At 49.2% G+C, this 13,172-nt stretch overlaps 1 protein-coding gene across 2 annotated transcripts in view; it reads left to right on the top strand.

Moving 5' to 3' along the window:
- The first annotated feature begins 6,706 nt into the window (after positions 1-6,706).
- LARGE1 (LARGE xylosyl- and glucuronyltransferase 1) overlaps positions 6,707-13,172 on the top strand; it is a 603,452-nt gene continuing 596,986 nt past the window's right edge. The window contains exon 1 of one of the 2 annotated variants that reach the window (XM_068561740.1): positions 6,707-7,553. The gene's annotated coding sequence lies outside the window, so the exon portion shown is untranslated. The remainder of the gene's footprint in view (positions 7,554-13,172) is intronic. The other variant, XM_068561739.1, reaches the window with a different exon arrangement.

Here is a 13,172-nt window from a genome sequence, read left to right as displayed (position 1 = left end):
GTCCAGAGGTGAAAGAACACTTTCAGTAGTCCAGCATCCCAAAGTCCTGAGAGTCACCTTGATTGGACCAGCTTAGGTTGTCTTCTCAGCCTTGCACCAATGATGGTAGTCAGGAGTATGGAATGCACTGATGAGCTTATGCTATTCAGGGTCTGCTCCTGGAATGAGAGACAGGTCAGGTTCAAAACAAAATCTGGATTCTTTCAGCAAATGCTGTCAGGACCTTGTTCATCTCCCCTAGACCCACCTTGGGGATCACCTTCATCTTTGATGGACAGCTTCCGTATACACTAAAGGTTTCCTACCTTAAGCACCTGTAACTCTCTGCTGTGGGTGTTGTCTGGCCAGGGGAGCATGGTAGAACTACTAGGAACTGACTAATTTCCAGAAGCAACCCTCAAAAAGGAAGGGATTTGGTGGGTAAATACTCCTCTAGGTTTCTTGGCCCTTACTGGGACAATTTCAAGTTATTTTCTATACCTGCCCCATCCAACACAGTAGCCACATGCGGCTATTTAAATGTAAATCAATTAACATTAGATAAAAGAAAAGATTCAGTGTCTAAGTCACACTAGCCTCATTTCAAGTGCACAATAGTCACAGGTAGCTAGTGGCTGCCATATTGGACAGGGCAAATATATATCATTTCCATCACAGAGAAGTTGTTTTTGTTTTTTTGTTTTTTGGACAATGGCATTCTACACAATCTCCTAGGGGGTCCTTATCAGAAGAGCACCCATTGACCATTTATTAATTCATCCCTTGTTGGTCTTCCTCCCTTTCCTATTTCATTTCCTTACTCTCACTGAAGTTTCCAAATAAATCTCTTGCCCCCAAGTCCTTGTCTCAGGGTTTACTTTTTGGGGAGCCCTACTAACACAATACCCTCGGGATGAGAAAGAGGATATAGGAGGCGGTTGACTACCGACAAGTGTCCTCCACAGCCTTGCTACTCAAAGTGTGGTCCATGGACAGGAACTTGTTGGCAAAGCAGAATCTCAGGCCCCACTCCAGGCCTGCTGAATCAGTATTGGCCTTTTAATAAGATTCCCAGGTGATGTGTACGCACATTGAGGTTTGAGATGTCCTGATCTATGAGTCCCTTAGATAGAGAGAGCAGGAAAAAAGCAAGATCTGATAAAATATAGCCACACAACTGTGACAGCCATTTAAACAGAAGTTTTTTGCCTAAAAGCCCCAAAAGGAATAAGCCATCATCTTTTATTTCAGGACTTCGATGTCTTTACCAATGTTTGAATTTTTTTTTTTCATTTTTGTTTTGAGGGTCTTGTGATCCAGTGGCTTGAGGTCCCCTTATCTTTATGGGGGCCATGATCTCAGGAGAAAAGCTCACTCTGTCCTCTAAATTGATCTCTTTAGCACTGATGTTTCCTTCCTGTCTGCAGAGGGGCTTTGGGTCCCCAGTTGAGCATTTTGTCATAAGGTGATCAGGGTGCTATATACCTGGTAAGGTTTTCCTCTGATGGACTTTCACAGTCAGTGAGTGAATAAACTCTCTCTCCTAAAGACAGTGGGATTCTCCATCTAGAACCAAATTTGTTCTAATTAGCTGGCTCTGAGGTTTTCAGTGGCAAGTTTTCTGGATGTTAATAATGCTATTTTGAGAATACCTGTACCTTGCCTGCTTGATGAACATGATGATGGGAACATAAACTACTTTTTTTTCCACTCGGAAAGACTTCATCCCCATTCTCTGTCTCATGTCTCAATTCTAGACTTGCTTTGTTTTTAGTTAAATTATGTTCAAATCACATTTCCATTAGTGTTAATTTGGTGGCTTTTGCAACATTCTTTAATTCTTCAGCTAGCAAGTAGCTTGTTCCCTGCTTAGCCCTGATGGAGGCATTTTGTTCTGCCCAGGAATGTCTTTTGATTATTGGCCTCAATGACAGAGAAGAGTTTCACACCCAGTGCTTAAATTTACATCTGAAATGTGTCTGGATATGACATCTTTTGTAGATATTTCTGCAGTATTGGTTAAAGGATAATTAGGTTTCTCCATATCTGTGCAACCTGAGTGCTGTTTGATTCTTGACCCTCATAAAAGACAGCTTAACCTTATTTACTGATAAGATGTGGGAAATATATTATGTGACAGCTAAGGATTTGGAAACTCTGAGAATTTGATTGCTAGATATTGAAGTTTACAAAAAATTGGGGGCAAATTTATGTATGGTCAGGGCTGATATTCAGTTGTTTTGACAAACATTACTTGTTAAAATATTGAAATCCTTCCATATTGGCTGTTAAGTGTCCCCTCCCCCACCCCACCATTCCAGCTCTACCCTGCCTGTCACCCCAGCTGCCACTGCCCTCCCCAAGGAATCCCCCCCCCCCAACCCCGTCCTCCCACCTCCACCTTCTCACCAGAACCTACACTAAAGATTTAATACCTGGCCTACCAGGTGCTTCTGATCTTTAGGAGGCAGCAGTGAGTGGAGGCTTGCAGCAAGATCTTAGTTCCCTGCCCAGAAATTGAACCTGGGTAGCCTGGGTGAAAACCAGGAATCCTAGCCACTAGACCAGCAAGGAAGGGCTAGAGGCTAGAAGCAAAGTTCCCCTGGCTCTTGCCCCGTTTGAAAGCAAGAATATCTAAAGGAGGCAAAAACTGTAAAAACAGGTACAGAGTTTATTATTTGAGACACAGCACAATAAGTGGGAGAGCACACAGAGAAACAGTTTATTTAAGGCAGAAGCAAGGCAGAGATACACAGCCGGAGAGAAAAGGGTGTGGGCATCTTCTCTAATGAGGCGGAGAGCCCCAGAGAGGTGATCAAATCACTTATATAGAGCAGTTCTTCTGGGTCTTTGTTTGCCTTTGGCCAATTATCTCACTTCTTTTTCCACACCTGACCTGTCCTAGGTTCCTCTCTGACGTGCATGCACATCTTTTAGCCAAGATGAATTCTAGTGCAGAGGCCTATGGGAAGGTTGACAATACCCATTATGGGGTGACACCCCCTGCCTTTGGACCCCCAAGGAGACTTTCTGCGCATGTGTAGTCAGGGAGGTCTCCTTGACCTCAAGAATGAGAAATATGTGGTCTCTTTATCTTTTATCCAAGCAGGACTCAGATCCTCCTTGCTCCTGCCATCATCTTTATCTTGGAGCATCTGTCCCCTCCCAAAGGCGACAGATTCCAGCCGCTCAGCCTGGGGTCCATCTATCTCCTGCTTCACTTCCAGGACTCTGGTCTATTGCTAGTGCCCCTATGGTTGGCTTACTTCCCATAAGTTGGTTGGTGGATGCCCTGCTGCATAGGTTGCTTAAAAACTTTTCATGTCACCCCTGTGAGGATGCGTTCATCTTGCTACCTAGCACTTGAAGAACATTCAAAACATTCAGAAAACAGCCCTAAAATCTTAGAAGGGAGGTTCTATTTGGAATAGTAAAAATAATTGGGTTGACTTAAAGATGGTGACAGTATCTGGCCACTTTCACCTCAATTAATGCAATATTCCTTTTTCTGTTGTATATCTTGCAAGCGAGAAGGGTGGGGCAACTAAACTCTTGACTCATGAGTCAAAATGGGACTCTGGTCTTTTAAGACTTAATGCCCGATTTGCCTTCAAACTTTGCACCATGCTCTTAACTTGTTTTTAGATTCCAGTTTCATTAGTACCCAGGAAATGAGACTTGGAAAAACAGAGGTGAGAGCAGGTTTTCCTTCTTCCTCTTTGAGATGCTTTTAGGGCCCCCTAGTGACTGTTTTGAGACAGGTTTCTTACGATTAGGTCTCCTTGACCCTGATTTTTAAAAAGAGACCTTTCTGAATCTCTCCCGTGACAAGTGTGGAGATAGATAACAGTTGGTTTAGAGGGCTCAATATTTTTTCACTTCTCAGTTCTTAGCAAAAGCAGTGCAGATTCCTTAGAAATAACAGATATATCACCTTACATATTTTATTCTGCATTCCTCATACTATATTATGTCATAGCTGAAATCCTTTGAAGACATTTATATCCGGTTTGTGTCAAAGGGCTATAATTCATAGGCAAGTACATCCTACTTTTGGAGATATAGATAAAATCTTCTGCTGGTGGGGCAAAGGAATTCTTTAAACGTGGGGCTTGACGTGATATTAACTAACAGAAAAGTTCCGTTTGTGGAATAATTGGCAACATTCCTGTCTTTTACAGCATGAGATATTCCACTGACTTTGAAACACTGCAACACTGAATTGATAGAACGGAGCTTTTACACCTTTAAGGTGCTTATTGACTGATGCAAGTAATTTTTGTGAAATCCCTGAATAATGAATATATCTTCAATGTACCTTGCTGACCAGGGTGACTATTGTTCCCTCCCCGACCATGGGCATATTTTTCTTTCTAAAATCCAATGTCGAGAATGCACTACACTTCGGGAATTATAATGGAGATGTTCAGTTTCCACGTGCTTATCTTTTAATTTCTGATGTTATTCCATTATTTTCTCCTTTGCTTGTAAATTTCAGGTCTCTCCTTCCTCAGTCACAGCATTATTAATATGCAAATGTATTGTAATAATGTATTTTACACCACTAATGAAGTGAAGCAAAGCAATGAATAAAAAGAAAGCCCAAATTCTTGCCTTAACTTTACCCAGTTCCGGGGCAGGGGTTGGAGTAGGGGAGGAGGAATAGAGTTGGAAGCAAGGACAGTCGGCCGCAAAAAATAAAAATGATCCCCTTGTTTTCAGCGCGTTCTACAACAGAGCTGCACGTCACAGGAAGAAAGGAGCAGCTTTGGAGCTAAAACGCTTGGCATTAAACTTTGACACTTTAATGGTCTCTAGGATATTAGATAATATTTTATCACATAACGTTCTTCTCCGACACGGTAATGGCATCAAAACCAGATAAGATCTCCTGTCCCTGCAAACGTGCAGGGCAAGCCTCATCCCCGCAGAGATAGGACAGCAGGACCCCAGCTTCGCAGTTAACTTATCCCGAAGCTCCAATGCAAACGTTTTTTACTTCTTCGCCGGGGACGCTGTTGTGCAAACGCTACCTTCTTTTGGCTTTCTCCTCGGCTCGGTGTGCCACTGAGATTAGGTAAACAGCGCTCCAGAGCCGGGGAAGAGCGGATGGTGGTGGTGGTTGTGGGGTAGTTGGGGGGTGGGGGGGTGGGTTGGGGAGTCGTTGCTTAAAGGGGCTGGAAGAGAGCGGATGGGGGGAAGGAACCCGGCTGGGTCAAGCTAAAGGCCGTGAGCCGGGTTATTTAGGCAGGAGCCAGGTCCGGAGGGGAGCGAGGGACGAGCCTCCGAAGCACTTGGGTCAGCGCGGCAGCCCGAGCTCGGCGTCCTTTTCTTGCGCACCCCCTCGCTTCACCACCCTTGCACTTTCTCTTTTTGCATCCTTCCTCTGCTCCTTCCAAGCGCTAGGGTGGGCTTCCCGCTGCCTCCTCTGAGACCAAGGGCTAAGAAAGCCGGCGGCCCGCCCAGCTGGGGAGAGGTGGGGACCCGGGGGGAAGGGGACCCCAGAAGTCCTGGGACCGAGCTGACCAAAATCCCGGGAGCTGGATTACGCGCCGGAGCTCCGGTCTCCCAGAGTTGTCCATCCCTCTGCGTCCTCCTTCTCTCCCTGCCTCTGCTTTCTCCTCCTCTGGGTTTTCTCTCCAGGCCTCCTCCTTCCAGCCACTCTCACACCCCCTGCCCCTTTGCCCGGCCAATTTCACTCACTCCCACCTATAGGGGACTCTCGGCGCCCCACCCTTGTCTTTAGAATTGGGAGGCTGGAAGTCCATTCAATGGGATATTGAGCTCAGGGTTCTTGTGCCGGGAGGGAAAGAGAAAGAATGAAATCGTAACAAGGAGGGGGCGTGCTGTGCGTGCCTGGGGTGTGTGTGTTGGGGGCGGGGGGGGCAAAAAATGCAGTTTCCCCGAAGAATAAGAAGCTTTGGACCGGATTCTTGAATACTTGGCCCCAAATGATGCTGTCAAAGCCCTTCAACGTGGCTTCTGGCAGCCTCAGCCTGTCCCATACTCTGCCCACCTTCGAGAGAAGCGGCGACCCGAGTAGAAGTGGAGGCGGGGAAACTTCCTACTTCCCACGACGGCTGTTTTGTACAAGGAAGAGTGGGCAGTCTGCACGGCCTTGCGAGCCTGCAAGAGTCTCTACGGCAGCAGCTGCGGACCCGTCCCGCTTCCCTTCCCCCTCTTTCCGCGAGGCTCGCCAAGCCCGAGGCGGCCGGGAGCGGCCGGGGTGGGGGGAGAAGGGCGGGGAGCTCCCAGCTTGCACGCTTTCGTCCCGACCCGGGCCAGAATCCCGGCTCCGGGTGTTGCTTCCGCTTGCGTGTGAGCGAGCTGAAGAAGTAGAAAGGAGGAGCCTCGCCGAGGGGCGGGGCCTAGGCGGGGGTGGCCTCTCGGTCCCCGCGGCTGAGGCTCCTGCCATTGGCCAGCCGCGCCGTCACGGGGTGGGGGTGGGCGCCGAGGCGGGCACCGGCCCCGCCCCCGCTCGGAGCCTGGCCCGGGCTCGCGGTCCCCCCCAGCTGCACAGATATGACACAGACACACAGTCACTGCAGCTGCTGAGCGAGCCCGGCGCTTTGGGCACGCGGCGGCGCGGCCAGCCCGAACCCCGGACCCCAGAGCTCGCCCGCCCGTCCCCCCGCCGCCCCCCGCGCGGCGGCCCCCGCCTGGCCGGGCGCGGGAGGCGGGGATCGCTCGCCGGCTCCGGCCAGTGGCGCCCGGCTGCCGGCGGCGGCTACAGCGGCCGCCCGGCTCCGAGTGCCTGGCGCTCGGGGAAGCCGGCGCGTTTCGGAGGCGGCGGCGGCCGAGGCCGGCGAGCGCTCCCGGCGGCACCGGGGCCGCCCTCCTCGGTTCCCTGCACGCACCGCGCTGCGCCCCGCCTCCGCTCCGGTGACCTTCCCGGGGCGCCTTCCCCGGCCCCGCGCCCCCGGCCCCGCGCCCCAGGCCGGGGCGAGGCCCTCTCCAGCGCTTCCTTACCGCGGAGCCGCGGGCGGGCGGCGCAGGCCCGGGGGGAGGGGGTCGCCGAGGCCGGCTGCAGCCCCCCCGCCGCCTCCGCGCTCTGTGCTCGGCCGGGCCGGACTGCTGCTGCCCCGCCGCCGCGCGGGAGCCCGGGCGCCCGAAGCTGGGGGCGCGGCCGCGCTCGGCCAGCCGGGCTGGGAGCGGGCAGGCCCTGCCCTGAAGGGGCGAAGCGGCGGGGAGCGCGGGAGGTGGAGCCGGCCCCGGCGGCCGCCCGGCGTCTCTCCCAGCGCCCCCTCCCCGGACTCAGACTGAGGCGAACCCAGGCCCCTGCCCATGCGGGGCGCCCCCGGCTCCGTAGAGTCCCCGGGGCAGGGAGCAGCTCCAGGCAGCAGCGCCGGAGGGAGAGGAAGACGGGACTGTGCTCAGCTCCGGCGGCCCGGACCCTTCCTGTCGCGTTTGGAGGCGGGGGCCGCCCCGAAGTCTGCGCTTGTCACCGCCTCTCGGACTAGGGCAGCGCCTGCTGGGACCCCGACCCGGAACCCCTGCGCCTCGTAGGTGGCAGCGCTGCCGCGCCACCCAGCTCTTCCGCGGTCTCCCTCTGCCTGGCGGCAGTCACGGCCAAGGTAGGAGCTCCGGCGGTGCGAGAGAGCCGCCGCGGGGGCGCCCTGGTGAGCGTTGCCGGACAAGTTCTCCGAACCTGTGGCTGGTACCCCCTGTACTCGGGATGCTGGCGAAGAGGGAGGGAGTGAGGGCACGGCTTCTGCCGCCTGGGCCCGGAGCCCTGGAGAGGCTGGAGGTAGAAGTCACGGAGTTTCTGATGTCCCCCAGGACGCGTCCCAGGGCCTGCCGTGCTCCTTAGGCTCACGGGCTGCTAACTGAGAGAGCAAGGAGGAGTTTCCCGCTAACACCAGGAGGCGATGTCGACCCTCCCTCCCCGGCCGCTTGTTGGCTGTGAGCACCTGTGCTTTGGGGGAACCTGCTATGTTTAGAGCTGTCCCTTTGGGCAGTCCCCACCTGCCTTTCCTGGCGTGATGCTGTGAAGAACTTTTCTTTGCTCCTTGTTGCAGAGTCGAGGCCGATTTGGGGTGAGAGCCACAGCTTGTGAGTCCCTCTATTGGGCAGAGCGGTTGGCTGGCAGCGATAGCAGTAAAGAGGAAACCCAACCAGTGTCGGTCCTACTGGACAAAGCTGCTTGTGATGAGTGGTCACTGGGTAGCGATCCAGACAGTCTTGTGAAAGTCGTTGTTTCTGAAGGGTGGAGTGACTGACTCCAAAGTTTGTGCACCCCTAAGTTATTTTGCTTAATGCCTTATTACTGTCTTTAAAATTTTACTCTTAAGGAACCTCAGTCCTGCAAGCCTCCCCTTGCCCGTTTGAAATTTATTAAACCCGTGAGCTTTCTCTGGAACGATCTGATTTTAAATGGGTCACTTAGGAGGGAACAGATTGTCTCTCCTGCACTGAACCATCCCCCCGGGTGACCCTGTTTAATGGGGATGGATTTTTTTCGTCCCTGAGCTGATGTACCTCGGTTGAGCAGGTTTTTGCTGAATTCTGAATCTGTGAATTTTGTCACTCAGTCCATTAAAATGATCTCCCAAGGGAGCAAAATAGCAGCTTACACTTTGCGTGAATGTCACAGGAAGTTTTATAGGGTCTTATGTAAGTGCCGCAAGAGAGGGCTCAGGCTTCTGCTTCGTTCATGGGCTGGGGGTGGGGATGGGGAAGGGGTGGCAGGTGGACGTTCCCCTTCCCTAAATGCAGGTGCCATCCCTCTCTGGCACTGGTGGAAACCCAAAGTGCTTATTAACTCCCTGCCAGCATGCAGTCACTTCAGGTTAATTTTCCTCCTCACCTCTCCTGCCTTACCACCTCAGGAGTCAGCTTTGGTAGACTTAAGATAAGGGAAGCTTCTAAATTAGGAAAGGAACACATGGAGGTTTCTCTTCTCATGTCTCACAAAAGGGTGACATGAATGAATTACTCACGGGCATGGTGGGTCCTCACTGGGGATTAACAAAAAAAAAAAAAACCACTGGCTTGAAGGTTTCACACATCTCTTAGTGTACCTTTATTTTTCAGGAGTACACTTCAGTGAAAATTGCTTGAGGGAACACACATTTATCGAGCCTGGCCCTGTTAATTCCAAACTGGGAAGAGAACTAATTGGAACAGAGAGGCAAAATCGTTAAGATTTAGATCTTAGTGGGTTTTCGAGAATGGCTGGGAAAGGAAACCAGTCTCCCTAGTGGTATAGAGAGGTTTTTAAAGAAAAGATGGTATCGCTCTGGAGTGGGTGGAAGTTGCTGACAAGTATAGGCCCTCTGGCTTCACTGAATGAAGTGTGCCGGGTTGGGGGTTAACTTTTTGGCGTGGGATAATGCAGATTCCTTTGCCTTTTAAAACATAACTAGAAGGGCCTTGGGAATGAAATGAAAGGTTTTTCCATCTCATCCTAGGTCCCAGGAGTGCTTCCACCTCTTGGGAAGGAGGTGAAGGTTTCCTGTGGTTCTGGGTTCCTGAGCTGTGCTTGAAAGTTGATGCAGGAGTGTCTCCATCCTTCAGCCACCTACAGTGGCAGGACACTAGGGGGGACTAGTTTTCTATTCCACCACTGATACAAAAGGCTGTGGTTTATCTTGAAGGCTCAGGAACCTAACTTTTTTGTACCCAATGCCTGCTTGCACTAATGAGTGGATTCCGAATGCTTAAGCAATGGGCCTGCTTACATCTAAAGTGTCATTTGGGCAGCTCAGAACAGGTTAACTGCAAAGTATTATGTGAGACTCTGAGCAGACTCAGTGATAATCTCTAAGTAAGTGAGGGCTATAAATTTTGGGGAGACAGAACCTCTGCAAACTCCATCCTTTGGGCATTAGACCGTGCTAACTCTAAGTTCCCTGGGGGTTTGTAATTAAAACTCCCTCCTTTGGTTTTTGGGCTGCACATCTGCCATCTTCATAAAGTCATGCTACCTCCGTTCTAGATGGAGTCTAGAACTGACTCCATTAAATTTAAAATTTCTCACAGTTATCCCCTTAAAAGTACATACCTTGTATTTATACAGATGTAACATTTGGCAGTGTGGTTGCACTTTCATCTCAGATGCTCTCTCTGCACTTTCAATGGTATTAAATCATTAGTGTCTAGGTGTCTTCCAGCAGAAATTGAAGATAATTCTATTTCCGCTGAAGAACAAAGCCGCGTGGCCCAGGCTTACCCACCGTGGCCAAGTCTTATCAAAGCTGACTCCAGAGGTGGGCAGACAGGAAAGGTCGGAGAAAGAGTCTAAGAAGAGACTACCCAACTCAGAATACTGGCACGAAGAGAGGCAGATGTCGCCAAGGTTTAGGACTTCCTGGATTCTTAAAGACCCAGTGCAGCATATAGAGGTAGACTCAGCATTTGGATCTGTGAACCTGCATGAGTTATGACATTTCCTAGAACTCTGGAGTCTGGTAGACTGCATTTGTGATCCTTTACTCATATGTATAGTGCATATTTAGGTAGTTTGAGGAGACCTTTTTTTGTGGCATAGGGAAGTGGTCAGCATAAAGCTTTATTTCAGCTATCGAAGGCTTTGTAGATTGATTCTCATAGGTGCAGTATAGCCAAGGGGTTAGAGATTGGAACAGGAAAATACTATTAAATTTTCCCTTGAGCATCAGCTAGTGAAAACTGGTCATGGGGAATATATATACTGTGATCTTAAGGCATGAATGAAGTCTTGTGAATTTCAAGGAAGCCACATGGCAGAGGTCGAGGAAGAAAGTGACACAGGATCCTGACCTTCCTTAGGGTCCATGAATAAGGTGAAGGTGTCTTTGCAGCCAGAGATTCTCAGAGAGTGGGGAGCACATGGGGCCAGGGCTGTAAGACCCAGGGGACTGAGAACTCCAGGCACCCTGCCACTGACACCCCTTGGCGATACAGCCACTTCACGGGATCTGCTAGTGTTGATGAGGCTTTGCGGTTCTGCTCCAGAGCATTTGACATTGAGAGGTACTCAGGTCCTCTGTTCCTCCCTGACCACAATGACATTCTGAGAGACTTTTCTCCTTTTAACTTAGCAACTAACAACTGAATGTCTATTATGTGACAGACGCCATACTCTGTGTAGAGGCTGCAGAGGGTCCACAGTTAGTTTATAGTCTTTTGGGGGCAGGCAGACGTTGAACCATTGCTATGAACTGCTCACGTACAGGTTTGTTCAAAGTAAAACCTTGAGTTTGCCGGGATAGTAGAACAGGAGGGAACCCCATGCAGAAAGAACAGCATGGAAACCTTAAAATATGTAGTGTGAATGGAGAACAGTCAGTGGTGTGGCTGGAAGATGGGATGTTCTGGAAGAGGAAAGCTTGGTGTTAGCAGGGAAATAATTTAATAGGATTCCTAGTTTCATGCTCTGTGTATTCAAGCCGTGGCAAGAATGGTGGCTGGATAAGGTCCAAGAGTACCAGTTGATTATCCCACATTGTTGTTACAAACAGAAAAGGACATTTTCTTTTTCGTCCTTTATCCTTCTACATATAGCATTTTGCCTGTTCTTTAAAAAACTATTAGCAACGCAGATAAAGGGTCCTTTATCAACCCTAAGTCTGCCTTCTTGTGAATGTGAATTACATCTGGGGCTTTCATTACGTGATTATGCAGCAGTGGGAGAAATGACAGAGTTACTTGACAAATGATAGAGTGGCGGAGGGACACAAATTTTTCCCTGTGAGAGTGTATTCCATTTTGTCATATTTACTTCTGGGTAGAGTTATGGCTGCAGTTAACATTTGAACAAGGTTCTTGTGTTTGAATCATCTCAGTTCTGGCCTCAACTTTCTTTGCTGTTGGAAAAGGAAGAGATTTATAGTTTTGAGGATGGGTGTGGGCCTGCCTATGTGTGTGTTTTGTGGAATGAGGAAACTGTGAAGTAAGGAAGAGATGCAACGATGTAATGGCCAGAGGATATTAGAGAGAATGGAAAACTGCAGTTGTTGGAGCGATCCCTAGGGTCAAATATATTAGTTTTTCTGCAACAGGAGCCAGGAGGACAGTGGAGGTAGAAGAAGCCCCAGTGTGTGTGTATGTGTGTGTGTGTATGTGTGTATGTATGTGTTTGTTTTGTCTCTGTCATCCTTCCCTGAGTTGAGTTGACTGGTAGGCAGGGTGGTATAAGTAAAATCTGGAGATCTGGGTTCTCATCTTGCATCATCCTATGCTAACTTGCTGTGTGACCTTAGAATACGTCTTGACCTCTCTGGGCTTCAGGTGCTGTCTCCAAGCTTCAGTGAGTTTTTCGTCTTTTAACTAGGAACGTAGAGGCTCAGAGAAAGGGCTTGCCTAAGTTAGTGGCAAAGCTCAGACTATTTAGGTTTTCTAGCTTTCCAGCTCTGAAATGGGAAGAGGCCTGACCAGTTCCAAGGTGTACTCTGCCTTGAAATATCAAACACTACAAGTATGTAGTGCTGAAGAGAAGAACCACGAAGTCTTTTCTGTGTTGGTTGTAGATTCCATAGACTTGTAGACTGCATTAGAACTTCTTTGATACATTAGGCCATTCATAAGCAGTTGGGCTTGCTTGCTAACTTCTTATGTATTATGGAAACCAATGGGTTTGGGAATGTTACCTACTCTTTGAGAACTGCTTGAGGATGATGTGCTTTGTGATAAAAAGCAGTGCTGAAAATTTTAATTGTTTCCAAATGAAGTCAATGAAAGCTGAGTTGAGCCTGTGGGATTCTGCAAAGCCTGGGCTCTAACAGGGAAAGGGGAATCTTCTCATTTTGCCAGGGAGGTTACCTCGTTAGGGGGAGCTGGGGGGTGAGTGTGAAGGGAGGGATGTTGGGAAGAAAAACAGATTCAGAAAAGCAATTGTGTAGACGTGCAAGTCAGGAAAATTGCAAACAGACTTAATTTTATGCCACCAAATTTGTGTTGCTAGAGAGAAGTTTCCTCACCATTCTGGCACTGATACTGTCCTGGGTGGAGAGGGCAGTGCTTATTGGAAAAGGAGATTTGAAGTTAAGTACAATTATAAATATAAGGTTTGTGACATTATTATTTCAACGTTGAAGCTAAGCATAGGAATGCCCTGTTTTAGGAGAATTGGGAGAGTTTGTTTTTCACTCTTCAACTGTTTATTCCATAATTGAAGCTAAGTGTAAGAATGCCCTATTTTAGGAGAAGTTGGCTTATAAATCTTATTTTAAAAGCAAATAATTTAAGAGAAGTAATTGTTTGGGGTACAAAAG

This window comes from Eschrichtius robustus, chromosome 13, assembly GCF_028021215.1.
Source record: "Eschrichtius robustus isolate mEscRob2 chromosome 13, mEscRob2.pri, whole genome shotgun sequence".
Taxonomy (NCBI): domain Eukaryota; kingdom Metazoa; phylum Chordata; class Mammalia; order Artiodactyla; family Eschrichtiidae; genus Eschrichtius; species Eschrichtius robustus.
Note: the sequence above shows the minus strand (reverse complement) of the source record. Positions and strands in the feature narration are given on the sequence as shown.